This window comes from Chanodichthys erythropterus, chromosome 16, assembly GCF_024489055.1.
Source record: "Chanodichthys erythropterus isolate Z2021 chromosome 16, ASM2448905v1, whole genome shotgun sequence".
Classification (NCBI taxonomy): Eukaryota; Metazoa; Chordata; class Actinopteri; order Cypriniformes; family Xenocyprididae; genus Chanodichthys; species Chanodichthys erythropterus.
The window spans coordinates 2,942,169-2,960,345 of NC_090236.1; the positions used below are offsets into that span (position 1 = coordinate 2,942,169).

The 18,177-nt window shown below is 38.5% G+C and overlaps 1 pseudogene; it reads right to left on the minus strand.

Annotated features, from left to right (window-relative positions):
* Nucleotides 1–4,398: 4,398 nt before the first annotated feature.
* LOC137003089 (guanylate-binding protein 1-like) overlaps nucleotides 4,399–18,177 on the minus strand; it is a 59,520-nt pseudogene continuing 45,741 nt past the window's right edge.

An 18,177-nucleotide genomic window follows, 5' to 3' on the forward strand; every position in this document is an offset into this window, starting at 1 on the left:
GGATAATGAACTGAAGGCAGGAAGGAACAAACAGCTGTGAGGGTAATTAGTGTCCATGGTGAATGATGAGAACTGAGAAAAAAGAAGCACATGACAATCAAAATAAACAGGATGAGACGGTGACTGTGACAAGCAGTTCCATGGTAAAATGAAAAATGTGTAGAAGTAATAAGAGAAAGCAATAAAGAAATAAAGCATTTCGAAGTTAAATGTATATCCAAATCAGCTAGGCTACATAAAATTTTCAGGCTGGAGAGAATATTTCGATTCCTTCTACAAACACCCTACCTCCAATAAAACGTTTCTTTGTTTTTATTATTAACAGTTCTCAGAATTAAAGATATTTTAAAGCATAGGCCTATATATTATATATTAAAGCATTTGAAGAAAGTTTTTGTCAGAGCCCTTGTTATTCTTAATTTTGACATGAATTTTCATTTTTTCCACCAGACATATATATTGGTTTAAAATATTGGTTATCAGTCTACTTGATTTGTAATAATTGATATCGGCATCAGCCCTAAAAAACAAATATTTTTGTGTCTTTTTTTGTGTGTGTTTCTCTGACTGCAGTATAATCTGCCCCGCTGCTGTCTGCGTCATTTCTTTGCGGTGAGGAAGTGCCTTGTGTTCCCTCGGCTGGCTAGTACACAAAACATGAGGAGAATGGAGCTGATGGCCGAGGAAGAACTGGAGTTCCTTGAGCAAGCAAAATCTTTTTGCCGTTACATTTACAGGGTTGCCAACTCTCACGCATCTGGCGTGACACTCACGCTTTCAGCATCAATCTCACGCTCTCACGCACACGCAAGAAATGTCACGCCAAAATCCATTCTTCTCCCCTCTCAATCCGTTACTTTCTGTTGATGACTAGACCACAGCGTATTAATGACAGGAGAGGAGTTTAAGGCCCACAACTGTTACATCTTCCTACAACGTTCTCACTGCAGTATTCTCTGATCGTCGATTGGCTGAAAACCTTGCACCTGATACGTCAGTTGCGTGTGAGAAGTGAGAGAGAGCCCCGGCCGCGCGCGCGCACTCAATATACAGAGCGGCCAAAGCACAGAACGTCTTCAGCACTCCCGGATCATGCACACTGCGCCGCAGGCCAGGCTGCTTCTGCTTTACACACCATGGCCGTTATTTTCTCGAGAAAATTAGTTTTCTCATAGCTTCGCAACGCAATACTCGTTCCCTTGTCTCTCAGGGAACCGAGGTTACGTAAGTAACCGTGTACGTTATATACGTTTTGTTATATAACAACCGATATGACAATTTTAGCACATTTATCAGCTATACATTCATTCAGTGTTTTCCATTAATGACCCTCTGCTGCCGCCACCGTTTCATAATGAACTGAAAATTTAAAACATACTACGTTTGCCAACGAACTAAAATCGAAACTGTGATATGGCTTTGTGCCTTTATAAAACAGCAAAAGACAGTGATTAAGTATATATACAGTCTGTGTGTGCTGCGTGTTTTAAAGAGAAGTGAGGCATTTGCGCACGCGATCAGCTGGTGATCTGGCGATCAAAATAAAAGCAAGGATATATTTTAAAAAGAAATTAGTACAAAAGTATTGTAAAAAAAAAAAAAAAAAATTTTGGAAACCTTTTTAATGTCCAGGTACAAGTCAATGCTGTTTCTTTGTTCAATTTGCACACTGTACATGGATTGAAGCTCTTAATTTTGAGTTTCCAGATTGCACCAGATTGATGCATTTAATCTTAAAATGTACAAAATTTTCTTCCGGGGGGGCATGCCGGAAAGTTTTACAAAGTTTTACAAATTACAGTGTCAAATAATGTACATTTTCATACGACAACAAAAGCTCCTTTCATGTCATTAAAGCTATTAATAGAAAATTGAAATGTCTTTGGACAAATATAGATTTGGAATAAGCCCCTAATGTTTACCCTGTCAGGTAACAAAACTGACAAAAAATAAAATAAATTATTTCACCCCAGTGATACTAAGTAAACATGGACTGACATTGATTTTTAAAATTAGGGTTACCAAACATTTTCTCCGCGCACACGCGCAAACTGATTTTTTTACAAAGTCTCACTCCAGCCAAAGTCCCAAAGTTGGCAACCCTGCATTTACGTATATGCAGAGCCAAAAATGGTTAACGGAGGCCGTACAATTACTGGAACATGTGCTGCCTTAGAAACCCTTATAGAAGACAAATTTACAAAAGTTGATCAGTTATCAATGGACTGGGGAATCTTGCTGACGTTATAGTAGAGGCGATCCACAGCAGAAGGTTCCATGTCTGTAAAACGCAGTCATGTATTTTGTGGCAAAAACTATGACAATAATTTGTCGTTTTTATCCTATTGTATACTATATTTATTTGTTTAGTCCAAACACAAACAGCATGTGAAATGAAGGTCTACCAAAACACGCAAACTTGCGTCTACATGTTTAAATGAATTTTCCAATCACCAGCAACACAGTAGCCTACATAATTTTTGTGTATAGTATACTGTAAGAAGTAGGACATTACTCAGTAATAAGTCAATCTAGGCCTTTGCAAAGTTAACTTGCGAAGATCTTGAGTTTTCACCAAAGGGCATGTCCATGGCAGCCAGACAAAGTTTGATGTTTCGCCATGAAACAGGAAGTTGTAACTCAGGCATACAATCGGTGCGTTCCAAACGGGATATATCGCCCTCCGAAGGACACTTCGGAGTGAAAATAATCATGGCCGCCATATTGAAGGGTTGTTCCAAACCAAAGTGCTCAAAACTGGCCACTTCTTAGGGCCCTTTGGAATGAAGGATTTCTAAGGGAACAACTGATGGACACTTCGGGCCCCCATGAGCCTTTGCACAGGGAAGTTGTTTGACGTCACAGAATGGGTACAGGAGGTTAGGAGTTCGATTTTAACTATAAAGGTATGTATAATATTTTTCTGTACTATAATATTTATACGAGTTAGATTTGGTACATTATTATGGTCAAAATGACATGGTACTTCAAAAAAAAAAAATACTTTACGGCTCATTTATCAGTCCATTTAAATGTTTCAAATACATAGATACAATATAGCCTACATGCGATAAACCTAAAATAAATAAATAAATAATAACGTTAAACAAAAGGCGCAGCTTGTACAATTTATCCTCCTTGATTGTCTCGTTAAGATGACGCTGAAGTGCGTTCCAAAAGAACAGGTTTTTTTTACCGCTACACCCTTCATCCCTTCGAAGCTCTCACTCCGGAGGGTAAACCCTCTGAAGGGATTAGGGCATAGGGATGAGCCCTTCCAAATGGAACGCAGGGTATGTCTGATCTGCCCCAAACTTCACATGTTTGATTAGAGTCCTGGCCTGAAGATATCTACATGCATATATTCAGTTAGTCATAGCGCCACCTGTTGGCGACAGGAAATGGCATTGGCCTACTTTACACTGTAATTCACTCCCTGAAACACATTTAAATATGCCATGAAGTGAACGATTTTTAAATGGGGGGTATCACACACAGTTTCTGCCAATCTCATGTTAATATTGAGTATAGAGTTACAATGCATCCTTCATATCTCCGAAAAGTCTTTAGTTTTGTCATAATTATTAAAGAAATATACGCTAAAACCGAGTCTTTCCGGAAAAAGCCGATATCCTGAAGGCGTTTGCCGTCAGTGCCGTGGGCGGAGCTAAAGAGTCATGAGCGTACGCAGCTTCTGCGTAGAGATCGCATGCTAGCTGCTACATCATTATAAATACAAAGGGAACAAAAGCGTTTGTGTTGTTTACATTATATGCACTTGCGCGCCGATTGCCAACAACACAGACATCTGATGCAACTGTACTCACCACCCGCGATCTGCAAATCCAGTGCCGAACTGGGACTTGTTTACAAAATATTCATCAAAGAAATCCAGGAACAAACAAACAAACATATGTGCACAACTCCGTTGCTGCCCCGGAAAAACAAACTTCATCCTCTGTTCCCTTAACGCTGGGTTCTTTGGGAAGCTGAAAAAGGCAATCTTTTCCTCACAACCAAAAACGCACTCCTTCGGTGACAGGAGCTGCATCTCATTTCTGAGGCTTCGTCCTCCGGAGGTCGCATTTGAAGGATGAATACTTCATCAAGGATGTCATATTTAAGAAAAGTAACCATAATAAAATTGACTGATATTCAATTGTGAGGTGTAAAATACTGTAATTTCTTTCTTACGTTGCAATCCAATGGTTATTTTTCTTAAATGAGACCGATGATGTATGGAGCCTTAAAAGGGTGCAGCCCCTGAATTGAGACACAGCCATCTCTCAGCTTCCGTATCCCTAATGAAACGTGTTGATGGGGGTGCTCTTGCTCTTGCTCTGGGTGAAGTGCCTATACAAGGAATTCCGCCCTTTATTACGTGATAAAGGACCATACTAGAAAAAAACTCAAAATCCTGTACCAAAACCGGATAGTCGTTTGGCACAGAAATACTCATCATACTCGTCATACATCCAACTCATGTTTTGAAACTTTGGTCATGTTTAGCATGAGAATCCAACTCTTCAACAGTGTAAATAAGTCAGAATGCATGAAATAGCATTGCACCCCCCTTTAACAATGTGATACACTACTAGCAACATACTAAAATATGAAATTGAGTACTAAATATGCTAGAAACATTCTAAAACATGAGAGCAAAACTTAGCTGAGTACTAAAGCATACTATTATCGTCATGTAACAGGAAGTTGTTTTAACTTAAGCATACAATATCCAATCTGCCCCAAACTTCACATGTTTGATAACAATCCTGTTCTGAACACATCTACACACCAAAATTTGTTATAGTTATAGCACCACCAGTTGGTAGCAGGAAGCATGGCAAATACAAATGACTTTGACATGGTCCTCCTATATTTACATACTTAAATGCATATTGCCCATCATGCTTTTTTCTCCTAAAGTCACCGGGTGGTGGTGGCACGTGTGCGAGGGCCCATAATTATTTTTTGAATCCTTTCATCAGCATCTTGTATTGGAAGTAGGTAGGAAGGATGTCTGAAATAGCTCCAACAATAGGCGCCACACATTCCTTTACAAAACTGCCTGAACTTTTCTCTTTCTCTTTCTCTTTCTCTTTCTCTTTCTTTTCTTTTTTAAGATTGTTTATCTCTTCATACAGAAGATCAGCTTTCTCCTTAAAGCCTTTGTTTAGAAACTCCTCCTGCTCCTTCAGCTTGCTCTCAATGGCTCTGTCCTTCTCCTGCTGCTGCTGCTCCAGCTCCTGTTTGAACTTCTCCTTCATCTGCCTCATTTCATCCTCCTGCCGCTCTTTTTCTGCCTGTATCATTCGTTCACTCTCAATGCTTTTCTCCTTTTCCTCTTTACATTTCTGTTCCAGCAGGGCATTCTTCTCCTTCTCCTCTGTCAGTCAAGATAAAAAGAAAGAAATGAGAAACAAGATTATAATACTAAACCTCCAAAATCTGAACTCCTCCTTATAGATGCTCTTAAGCAACAATTTGAGTTTGGTTTCCATTTCATATGCATTTTTTTCCATTACAAATGCTCCAGGATAAAATAACCTAATGAATTACAAATATTCATGAGGTTGATAAAGATTTACCTTGAATCTTTCTGTCGTTTTCAGTGAGTTTTTTGTCTGTGTAGAGGATGCTGTTTGCTTCAGCTCCTCGCTCATTCAGAAACTCATTCAGCACAGCCTCAGCCTGCACATAAACATATATATTAGTATTAGAGCACTAGAGCATAGAAACTCATAACCCTACATGTACTCAAAGAACCATTTCATAAAAACACACAGAACGTGTCCTCACCGATACACCTTTGTTGGGTTCTCTGCGGTACTGCTCAACGATGGCGTCTCTGTCTCTGCAGTAGAGTTCATATCCTCCAGACTGACTGTACTCTCCATTCTGCAGCCGGTTATTCATGTCAGAGAACAGATTGTTCAGCAGATCTCTGCACTTTCTCTCTGATGCCATCTCATTCTCTTTCCAAAGGCCTACATTGTGTACATCTATGTTTTCCTAAACATACACACACAGTACATACAACACATATAAACACTGGGAAAAGTCTGTTATACTAGCTGAGTTATTAGTTAAGGAATAAATAACCGTATTTGTCCCCCTCTAACTTTCCTAAAATAAAAAGATAATTTTTTCCCACACACAAGGACAATATTTAAATACTTAAACTAAATATAATTTAAAAATAATGCATAATGATTCACTTAAGAGGCCTTTGCATATTTAAGAATATAGCTGCATTATTATAAATGTGCACATAATTCTGCATGTGAAACTCACCACCAGTTTTATTAGGTATTCTCCTTTTTCATCTTTAAAGGAGCGTTTCATGAACTCGGCGGTGGCCAGACTGCTGAACTTCTGGTGCTCTGAGGAAATATCATCCACACTTACTGGGAACTTATTCTTCACCTGCAAAGAACAGCATGCTTCGTCACTGAATGGAGGTAACACTTAAAGTACCTAAATTAAAACAGTTCAGTAAAAAAAAAAAAAAGAATAACTGTGAATTTGATACATCCAGAGCTTTATTTATTTACTAAATATTATCATGTTAAATGGATGCTTGATGCATGATGTTTTAAACTGTTGCCTGCTGTAAGTGACCTGTATGTATAATTTAACATTATATTAATCAAATCATTATATTAACAGGCAGCTTTAGATAAGTAAAGTCCAGTTTGCTGTAACAGCACTGACTAAATATATGAAATTGAGTGTGACTTACCTCTTCCATCCCACTCTGATACACTTTGAAAGCTTCTTGAACAGCTGCCTGGTTCTCCAGATTTGCCAGAGTAACCACTGCATTGTCCAGACAGGGCACCTTCCCACTGCTGATTGTATCCACATAAATCTGCACCAGATTCCCAAGCACTGACAACACACACAAACACATCAAACCTTTTTAAATTTAGATGGTTTCACAGACAGAGTTTAGATTAAGCCAGGATTAGTCCTTGGTTCAATTAGGACAACGTCGCTTTTACAAACATGAATTAGAAAAAACATTACTGGTGTGCATCTTGAAAGAAAACAATGGCATTGACATATTTTAAGACAAGTCAGTGCAAATTGCTTTTAGTTAAAACATTATGCATTTTAGTCTGGGACTAGGCTAGGCCTTGTCTGTGAACTCGGGGAATAAAGGCATATAGGTCTGAAGATCGCACTATTAAGTTTGACACTAAAATGTCCCAATAAATTAAATTATTGGGTAAAACACTCACATTTGCCAGTAACTTTGTGTCCTCCTTTCAGTGTTTTCACGAAACTCTTGTGAAATATGTGGTCACAAAAACCACCAGTTCTGTGACCTCCAGAAAATCTGGTACAAGGTCCCGTTCTTGTAAGCTTTCTAAGCGTGTCATGTTTTCAGGCGAGGCTGGAGATGGGAACACGAAACAGTTCCGGGATGGGAAATAGGTTCGGATGCATTGACGGGGCAGGTTGTAGTCGCTGATTTATCTTATTTACACCTAAATGAGGTTTTTAGGAGAAAATAACAAATTTTACCAAAGAAGATTGTCATTTTTTTTTGGTTGTTGTTAATACACAGCTCAAAAAAATTAAAGGAACACTTTGAAAAGTGTTTGAGTGTTTTGAGATCTCAATAGGGAAAAATATGCTGGATATCTATACTGATATGGACTGAGTAATGTTTAGGAATGAAAGGATGCCACACCGTTTGATGAAAATGAAAATTATCAACCTATAGAGGACTGAATTGAAAGACACCCCGAAAATCAAAATGAAAAAATTATGCAGCAGGCTAGTCCATTTTGCTGAAATTTCATTGCAGCAACTTAAAATGGTACTCAGTAGTTTGTATGGCCCCCGTGTGCTTGTATGTACTGTATGCCTGACAACATCCTGGCATGCTCTTAATGAGACCACGCATTGTGTCCTGGGGTATTTCCACCCAGATCTGGACGAGGGCATCTCTGAGCTCCTGGACAGTCTGAGGTGCAACAAGGCGGCGTCGGATGGACTGAAACATAATGTCCCAGAGGTGTTCTATTGGATTTAGGTCAGACAAGCATGTGGGCCATTCAATGGTATCAACAGAGATTGTATAATTCCTTCATCCTCCAGGAACTGCCTGCATACTCTCACCAAATGAGGCCGGGCATTGTCGTGCATTTGGAGGAACCCAGGACCCACTGCACCAGCGTAGAGTCTGACAATGGGTCCAAGAATTTCATCCCGATACCTAATGGCAGTCAGGGTTCCATTGTCTAGCCTGTAGAGGTTTGTGCGTCCCTCCATGGATATGCCTCTCCAGACCATCACTGACCCACCACCAAACCGGTCATGCTGAATGATGTTACATACAGCATAATGTTCTCCACGGCTTCTCCAGACCCTTTCACAACTGTCACATGTGCTCAGGGTGAACCTGCTCTCATCTCAAAAGCACAGGGCACCAGTGGCGGACCTGCCAATTCTGGTGTTCAATGGCAAATGCCAATTGAGCTCCACGGTGCCAAGTAGCGAGCACAGGGCCCACTAGAGGACGTTGGGCCCCAGGCCACCATCATGAAGTATGTTTCTGATTGTTTGGTCAGAGACATTCACACCAGTGACCTGCTGGAGGTCATTTTGTAGGGCTCTGGCAGTGCTCATCCTGTTCCTCCTTGCACAAAGGAGCAGATGCCGGTCCTGCTGATGGGTTAAGGACTTTCTAAGGCCCTGTCCAGCTCACCTAGAGTAACTGCCTGTCTCCTGGAATCTCCTCCATGCACTTGAGACTGTGCTGGGAGACACAGCAAACCTTCTGGCAATGGCACGTATTGATGTGCTATCCTGGAGGAGTTGGAATACTTGTGCAACCTCTGTAGGGTCCAGGTATCGCCTCATGCTACCAGTAGTGACACTGACCCTAGACAAATACAAAATTAGTGAAAAACAGTGAGAAAATATCAGTGGCCTCCACGTGTAAAACCATTCCTGTTTTGGGGGTCGTCTCATTGTTGCCCATCTAGTGCACCTATTGTTAATTTCATTAACAATTATGCAGGTGAAATTGATTAACAATCCCCTCTGCTACTTAACTGACCAGATCAATATCCCAGGAGTTTAACTGACTTGATGCTATTCTCTGATCAATAAGTGTTCCTCTAATTTTTTGAGCAGTGTATTTACTGACTATTTATTTACATTCACATACTGGTGATGTTTACAGTATGTCCATCTAAAATACCTTTCTTCAGCTGGAGGGCAAACTCAAGGTACTCGTCCTCAGTCACTTTCTTTCCATCAATTACAAGTTCCAAGGTGAAATCTCTAACCACCCAGATGAATGAAGGGAAGAAAATCACATATTATGAATCTTCTTCTTCCTCTTCTGCAGCTTCTGCCGATTCAATCTTGATCTTTTCAGCGAGCTCACTGACATAGCTGCAGCACATTGAGAAATAACAGCATCTTACATAATGTATGTTTCTATATTTGAAAAAGGAAGTGGGTTACGTTGCAGGTTAAAGGATACTGCAGCTTCTCCACTGCATCATTATCGATGGTGCCGCGGCTGTTGTACACCAGAGTGCTGCTGAGCAGAACAGCCAGACAGAAGATCCAGCCGTCGTTCTTAGAGTCTCCCTGAAACACAGTGTCTTTAAAATCAAAGAATCCACCATATAACAATATTAATAAGTCAGCAGCTCTTTGTTCTCACCTTGTCCACATCACCGAGTCCCTCTGTGTCCAGCAGCACCAGAGTGTGTCCTTCTTTATAGGGGTGAGGGACACACCACATCCAGATGCCTTTGGTTTTCGACTCAATAGTGTTACCGAGAGCAAAGCCTGAGACAATTACAGTTTTATTATTATTATTAGCATAATGTAGGTAATACTCACACATTAAGTTGGCGTGTCTAGACAGTTCTCTCACCTGACTGTTGTCCTGCCAGGCGGTTCATAAGGTAGGACTTCCCCGTACGGTAGAGTCCCACCACAGACACTACAACCACCGGCTCCTTGATTCTACTCAGGAACTCAGTGGCACCCTTACAGACGCAGAGTGAATCGTTCACATTCTCCACCAAACAAATGGGGGAAGGCATTAGTCTGGAATTAGACATGCTGACTCTCTCTAGATCTTCCTGTTTGCTAAAGGGGGAAAATAATAATTTGGTTGCTGTAAACAATGTGTAAAAACCTGCAGACACAACTTACCTCAAAACAATGAATTCTTTATGGACTCTCAAATATATTGTATCATTTACATTCTGTGTTAGCCATTAAAAATCTAATTTTCATCTCTACAAAAATAGTATAAAATGCTCACTGGCAAGTCACTGTCATTCATACACCAGAGACCTGTTCTTCTTACTGATTCACCCAGTTAAAACTCTTATACTTTATTATTTCACCACAGTTATGATTTCATTACAATAGTTCATTTATTTGCATGATAACATATTGATTGGAAGGGGTAAAGATCGACTTAGAGTATTTCGCGCACTATTTCAGAGTGACAGTATGAGATTAATACAATGTTTCTGCTCAAACTCACTATATTGTGACCTAATGCAGATATTATACAAACCCAATTCCAAAAAAGTTGTGACACTGTACAAATTGTGAATAAAAACAGAATGCAATGATGTGGAAGTTGCAAATTTCAATATTTTATTCAGAATACAACATAGATGACATATCAAATGTTTAAACTGAGAAAATGTATAATTTTAAGGGAAAAATAAGTTGATTTTAAATTTCATGGCATCAACACATCTCAAAAAAGTTGGGACAAGGCCATGTTTACCACTGTGTGGCATCCCCTCTTCTTTTTATAACAGTCTGAAAACGTCTGGGGAATGAGGAGACAAGTTGCTCAAGTTTAGGAAAAGGAATGTTGTCCGATTCTTGTCTAATACAGGCTTCTAGTTGTTCAACTGTCTTAGGTCTTCTTTGTCGCATCTTCCTCTTTATGATGCACCCAATGTTTTCTATGGGTGAAAGATCTGGGGTCTCATTTATAAAGCGTGCCCAAGCAAAGGTTGTGATCTATAAAAACAAACTTGACGGGAGAATGTGTGCAACTTTAGGCAAACTTTGAGCCGTGCGTACGCACATTCTGGAGACAAAAGTGTTATGAATTGAGATAGTACATGTGCTACTTTCGATCACTTTTCCAGTGACACGCTGTTTCAGTGACAGCGAGGAGCGCTGGGAGCACAATAATTCCTCTTTAAACTAAACTGCAGATGTTATGACAAAATATTTTTTTCGAGAATGACGATCAGTGATGCACACTTAACTTAGATATTATAGAAGACACTGCTGGATTCGGTGGTTGAACGGACCGTTGTACAGTTTGAATAGGTCCAATAATATCTTACTGTACAACTACAGCTGCAGGAGGTGTTGATGTCGTGTGAAGGATCTTCAAACAGTTACCACTGTATTTGAAGGATATAATTTGAGGAAAACGGTAAGATTTGCATGTTTTCTTTTTAAAATACTTTGTCAATGACGCGCCGAGTCAGACAATTGTATTTACACTGCAATAAGTAGTCCGATCTGTTTCCACTAAAAATAGCCTTTAAACTTCCTAAAAGATATGTTCACCTCATCAGCAAAACTGCATAAATTTGATTTGAATTGTTTAAAACTATTAGAATACTATCTGGCCAGTGGAAATGAATGAATCAACTCTATCTTAAAACCTTTATCTGAAGTAGCCTATTTTATACAATTTTGTTTTTATGGATATTTTGATATATTTATTCTAAAACATAAAGAGGATATTGGATGATCTTTATCAATATAATGTGTGGCACAAATGGCATTTATAGTCCATGTCTAATATTTTCCAATGTCTTGTACCTTTGACGGTGTTAACTGTGGTGTCACGTGGTTGGGAACGTGTATGGAAATGATATGCAGATGAGGTTATGCATAGTAAAACTAGGCGTCGTAAGCTCCATATATGGTGATTTCGGGGAGGAGACAGAGTGGAGATGCCCGTACGCACAATATTCCGCTGACTGGGATTTATAAAGGGATTTGTGCGCAGGTTCTGGCGTACGCATGGTTTTATAAATCAGATTTTTTTTTGTGCGTACACAGAATCTAGCTTTTGCGCGTATGTACACTTTTAGTAGGGATCCTACGCACAGTTTTATAAATGAGACCCCTGGACTGCAGGCTGGCCATTTCAGTACCCGGATCCTTCTTCTATGCAGCCATGATGTTGTAATTGATGCAGTATGTGGTCTGGCATTGTCATGTTGGAAAATGCAAGGTCTTCCATGAAAGAGACGGGGTGGGAGCATATGTTGTTCTAGAACTTGGATATACCTTTCAGCATTGATGGTGCCTTTCCAGATGTGTAAGCTGCCCATGCCACATGCACTCATGTAACCCCACACCATCAGAGATGCAGGCTTCTGAACTGAGCGCTGATAACAACTTGGGTTGTCCTTGTCCTCTTTAGTCCGGATAATATGACGTCCCAGTTTTCCAAAAAGAACTTCAAATTTTGATTCATCTGACCACAGAACAGTTTTCCACTTTGCCATTTTGAATGAGCCTTGGCCCAGAGAAAATGCCTGCGCTTTTGGATCACGTTTAGATATGGCTTCTTTTTTGACCTATATAGTTTTAGCCGGCAACGGCGAATAACACGGTGGATTGTGTTCACCGACAATGTTTTCTGGAAGTATTCCTGAGCCAATGTTGTGATTTCCATTACAGTAGCATTTCTGTATGTGATGCAGTGCCGTCTAAGGGCCCGAAGATCACGGGCATCCAGTATGGTTTTCCGGCCTTGACCCTTACGCACAGAGATTGTTCCAGATTCTCTGAATCTTTGGATGATATTATGCACTGTAGATGATGATAACTTCAAACTCTTTGCAATTTTTCTCTGAGAAACTCCTTTCTGATATTGCTCCACTATTTTTCGCTGCAGCATTGGGGGAATTAGTGATCCTCTGCCCATCTTGATTTCTGAGAGACACTGCCACTCTGAGAGGCTCTTTTTATACCCAATCATGTTGCCAATTGACCTAATAAGTTGCAAATTGGTCCTCCAGCTGTTCCTTATATGTACATTTAACTTTTTCGGCCTCTTACTACCTGTCCTAACTTTTTTGGAATGTGTAGCTCTCATGAAGTCCAAAATTTGGCATGACATTTCAAAATGTCTCACTTTCAACATTTTATATGTTATCTATTTTCTATTGTGAATAAAATATAAGTTTATGAGTTTTGTAAATTATTGCATTGCTTTTTTATTCACAATTTGTACAGTGTCCCAGCTTTTTTGGAATCAGGTTTGTATATAATAAACTGACCCATAAGTGTCTTATGAGAGAACGCAGAAGTTTACCGGGAACTATCATGCAGTTGACTGATGGGTCGGCAGAGAATCGAAATTATGAAGAAATTAAGAAATTATGGTTCTTTGGGCCGGCCGTACCCACAATTGAGGTCCCCGATGTCCGGACTTCTTTTTCCGAGGTGTTTATAATAAATTTTGTGAAATAATTGCCTAATATTAACTCTTTGGTGCCGGCCGCACGGATAAGCTATATTGCACAATGCCAATATTACCAACTTTCTCATCTGTCTGTGGTCAAACACCGTTCATCAATGCAGGGGCGAGCTAGGATGTGCTGGTCGTGAATATTGGCTTGGTTAAGCTTGGCCACCCCGCTCACGACTGCTGTTTCTGTCTCTCTTTTTTCTAGACTATAACTGCATTTATATAGACCCATAACCGTCACTTTATGACCACAACAAACATGATACTTTTCAGACGCGCATTCCAACTTCGCCTCAGCGCCAGGCGCAAGTCAAACGAGCACGTAAATCGTAAAGGTGACAACGAGAGAACTTCAGTTGAACAACAGTGAACTGCAATCAGATGATATGTTGTCAGGCTATGTCAGTAAAAATGAACACGACTGACCAATCAGCCGTTAGGCTATATTGTGCTCGCGGCGTGCATTCGAGAATTGCACGCACAAATGAGGCGGCACGCGCTGTATATTATTTCATTATAAATAAAGCGCAAAAGAAACTATGAGCATGCACCGTCGTTGTTCTGTTGTAAATTAAGTCATGAAATTTCCAAAAATGCGATTAAAGCTGCCTCAAAACTGTGCGTGCATGTATGTAGGAAGTAGGAAGTATAAATTTTTCTCGGGGGAGTATGCCCCCCAACCCCCCTAGCAAACTACATTTTGTGACCTCTGGGATTATGAACACCTGCTTATGGCCTTGGTTTTATTCTATCTAGCGAAATATGAGGTAAACGTGTGAATACATACTTCTCCTAATGTGCGTGCTCTTGGAATATATGTTTGTGTAGGTTATACACTGTGATCAAAAATAAATGGAGTAAACGCGAATGAATGTAGAGGGTTGTGTCTCGTTATTCTATTCAAAGTATCAATAGGCTATCTATTGATTTTGCATGATTTTTCATTATCAGAAATTAAGAATTATTAGTGTAATTGTAAAAAGTAGTCAAATATCGAAGCTATCTAATCTGTCTAATACTTCATAACTCAAGGCTAAATAAGTAGTCTATATATTGTAAAAAAATGTTTCTGTAACATCTGCAAAAAATAGTATATAGCTCCACTGTGGTTTGTGATTTATTTTCAAGGGGAAAATAAGTTTTCAAATAAGTTTTTATTATATGAAATATTTTCAATTATGCAAATCAAAAGAGATTTTTGGGGGGGTGGGAACTTAGAAAAAGTTGTCATATGGCTACTCTGTAGTGTATACAATGGAAAATGGTCAAAGTTTTTTTTATTTTTTTTTTTTATAAAATTATGATTTTCTTCTCTATTTAAATGCACATTACGTTTAGAAATTGATAAATGTATATAGGCTACTTGGAACTCATGCAAACCAAAAATAAGTAGATCCTTATCATTTAATCCCTATCATTCCCTATCATTTGGCTAACTCATCCTCACTGTCATCACATGGAAGAGCTAACTCTGCACTCTTCCTGTTGCCCTTTCCGTAAAATATTGCTATATTAATTTTCTGAAAAGAAGAAATAATTTTGTTATTTATACATAAACACAACTATACTACAAAAAAAACAACAACAACAACTTCAAAATAAATAAATAACAGCAATCATATTGTTGATGCTACTATCTATAAAAAATAATACATTACTGCAATTCCACTGTGGTACAGAGTTGCCATATGGCAGCATACTTTTCCATAGTGGTAGCGTTGCCATATTGATATTTTCTCAATTTACAGTATAAACTATGTTAGACAGAGTTGATTTGTAAATAAAACTTTCTAATTTACAAAAAAAAATCCCCCTTGAGAAGAGATGCTTAGAAATTAGGTAAATAGAGCAATTTTTGGAGCACTCCATGTCTTCCGTGTGAGAGTAACAGTGGGAAAGAGAGTTTTTAAGGGACATTCAAATGTCATGGGAATTAAAAACAGCCGGCCTAACCTTAAGGCCTAACCCTTTAATTCCCATAGTGCGATATATTGTATTTTTTTTCTTAATAACAAGGAAATTATTAGAAATTAATTGTTGCCATATGGTAACTCTGTACCATAGAGGGATAAAAATACTATATATCAGCAATAATACATTAAATCAGGTAAATAGTGTTTTAATTATACGGCATCTACATTTATTTGAGCAGGAGTGGGTCAGGTCTGATCGCGCATTGGTCTAAATACGAGTCAAAATCACAACGGAATGACATAACGTCCTGAGATTTGAATGTGGTTTTCCGAGCCCTCGTGCGCCTCCTAAAGGAAAATAATTTTTTTCTCATAGGAACTGATTATATAACCTGTTAACGGTAGCTTAATAAAATGTTTACACTGATCTCTCATTTTTGAATATTTTATTTTTGAATAAATGCCAAATAAATAAAAGAAAGTTCACTTACATGACACTTGTCTTGAATCTACAGTATGATGAGATGAAAGTTGCCGATGCTCTCTCTTCCCTTTACGATGCTTCTCACCGCGCACTGAACGGAACTGCAGACGGTGATGTTTTTCAGTATCCGCCCAAATCGGTAACGGGTGATTTCTTGGAAACCTTATCCAGTGACCCAACTAGCGTTGTTTCGCCTTTAGTTTCACTTTCGTGTCAGCATCACTGATTCTCCAATGAGAAAACACGCCTCGTCTCTGTACCATTTGTAAAAGATAACAGAGTAGGCTATCACACATGGGCAGCTTGCGCGTTTGTAAGCCTGTTGTAGCTGTTTTGAGAGTTTATTAACGATATTTTAAACTAGTAATAGGAAGTCTGACTCTTTTCTTCGAACCGGTTCTTTCGGACTGTTCGTTTCAATGAACCGGTTCAAAAAGCCGGTTCACCGGTTCTTTTACATCCTCACGTAATGACGTCAATTCTATCGTCCCAGCGGACGAAAATACATTGAAACACATTCAAATAAAGTCATTTGTAATCAGCTTAAGTTAATAATAATTATCATCGATATCATCAACATCGACATCTTGGATAGGCCTATGTTTCATTTAGGCTACGTTTTGCAAAAACACCATATGATTGTTTCACACGCCTTAAAGGTAGGCTATAAAGTGAGTAGTCTTCAGCTTTTTACAGAAACCTTGATCCAGCTCATAAAGCTTAAAGGGTTAGTTCATCCAAAACTTAAATTTATGTCATAAAGTAGGGTAGACCAGGTACAGTTGGTAGCCTACACTTTTTGCTTTCACCGTTACCACACCAAAATTATGGGACTGAAAAGAAGTGAAACGAAGTGATTTTTCATACGACATTTCTTTTACTTGTCTACTAAAATATTATTAATAATTAACATCCATAATAGGTCATATTTTTCACAATTAGCTCATAAACACAAGAAGCTTTTTGTTCCAACTGTAAACAGAAAACTGAAAACAGTCAGGTACAGTTGAAACAGTACCCTGCCTAACCAATTCACTGCAAATGTAAAATACCTTTAAAAATGAGAATTCAACAGTTTTTATTTCCATTTAGCATTTTATTTTATTATTTTGTTTAGTTAAAAGTAGTCAATTTGTAAAACATTGTGCAGTAATGGCAAACAGTGATACAATATTTAATTTTAGGCCATAAATTTAATATTAACAGTTGAAAAGTTGAGTAACAGTAAAAAACATTGAACAATTGCAAACAGCAATAATAAAACAGATGAAATCTATTAATTTTAATAGATTAATAGATCTTAATAGAACTTATATCGTGCAACTAAACTAAATGGGCCGCAATAGGATTCTATGGTGCGGGTACATTTGATACACTGTGTCTCAACTGTACCCCGCTGACCACCTCGAACATTTCTCTAAATTTTACGATGACCTTGTATGACACAAAGTCATGCAATATGTCAGTGTTTAGAGCACAAAATAAGGTTTACGAAAATGTAAGTTAACTTTAACAGTCATGTAAGGATGAGAAGCTATTCAATGTGGAAGCGACGTGAAGTGAAAAAATTACCTTAGAAAAAAACTTTCGCCGATATCTTTGGACTGGAGAAGCGCATGTATACTTCAAATTTCACACGATTGAAGAAGGCGCTAATATGCATGTGCTAAGAAAATTTCACAGATCAGACTTGTTGCGAACGCAAGTTATTTAAGGTGTTTCAACTGTACCCTATAACCAACTGTACCTGGTCTACCCTACTCACCCTACTTAATGTCGTACTCATGTCGTTCCGCACCCGTATTACTTCATCTTCAGAACACAAATTAAGGTAATTTTTAATTAATTTGGGGGGTTATCTTATCTCCCATACAGAAAGCAACGAAATCACCTCATACAAAAGGTCCTGAAATGCAGTAGGAGCAATTTTATGTGTGTTTTGTCCATTGGGTGACACTGCTGTGTATATTAAGAGCACCTGGTTAGTGAGACCTGATAAAATATATATGTCTGAATGAGACGACAGGTGAACCAATGGGGAAGGTATCTTCACCTGGGATGTTCCCATGACAATAGGCTATATATATATATATATATATATATATATATATATATATATATATATACAGTACAGTCCAAAAGTTTGGAACCACTAAGATTTTTAATGTTTTTAAAAGAAGTTTCGTCTGCTCACCAAGGCTACATTTATTTAATTAAAAATACAGTAAAAACAGTAATATTGTGAAATATTATTACAATTTAAAATAACT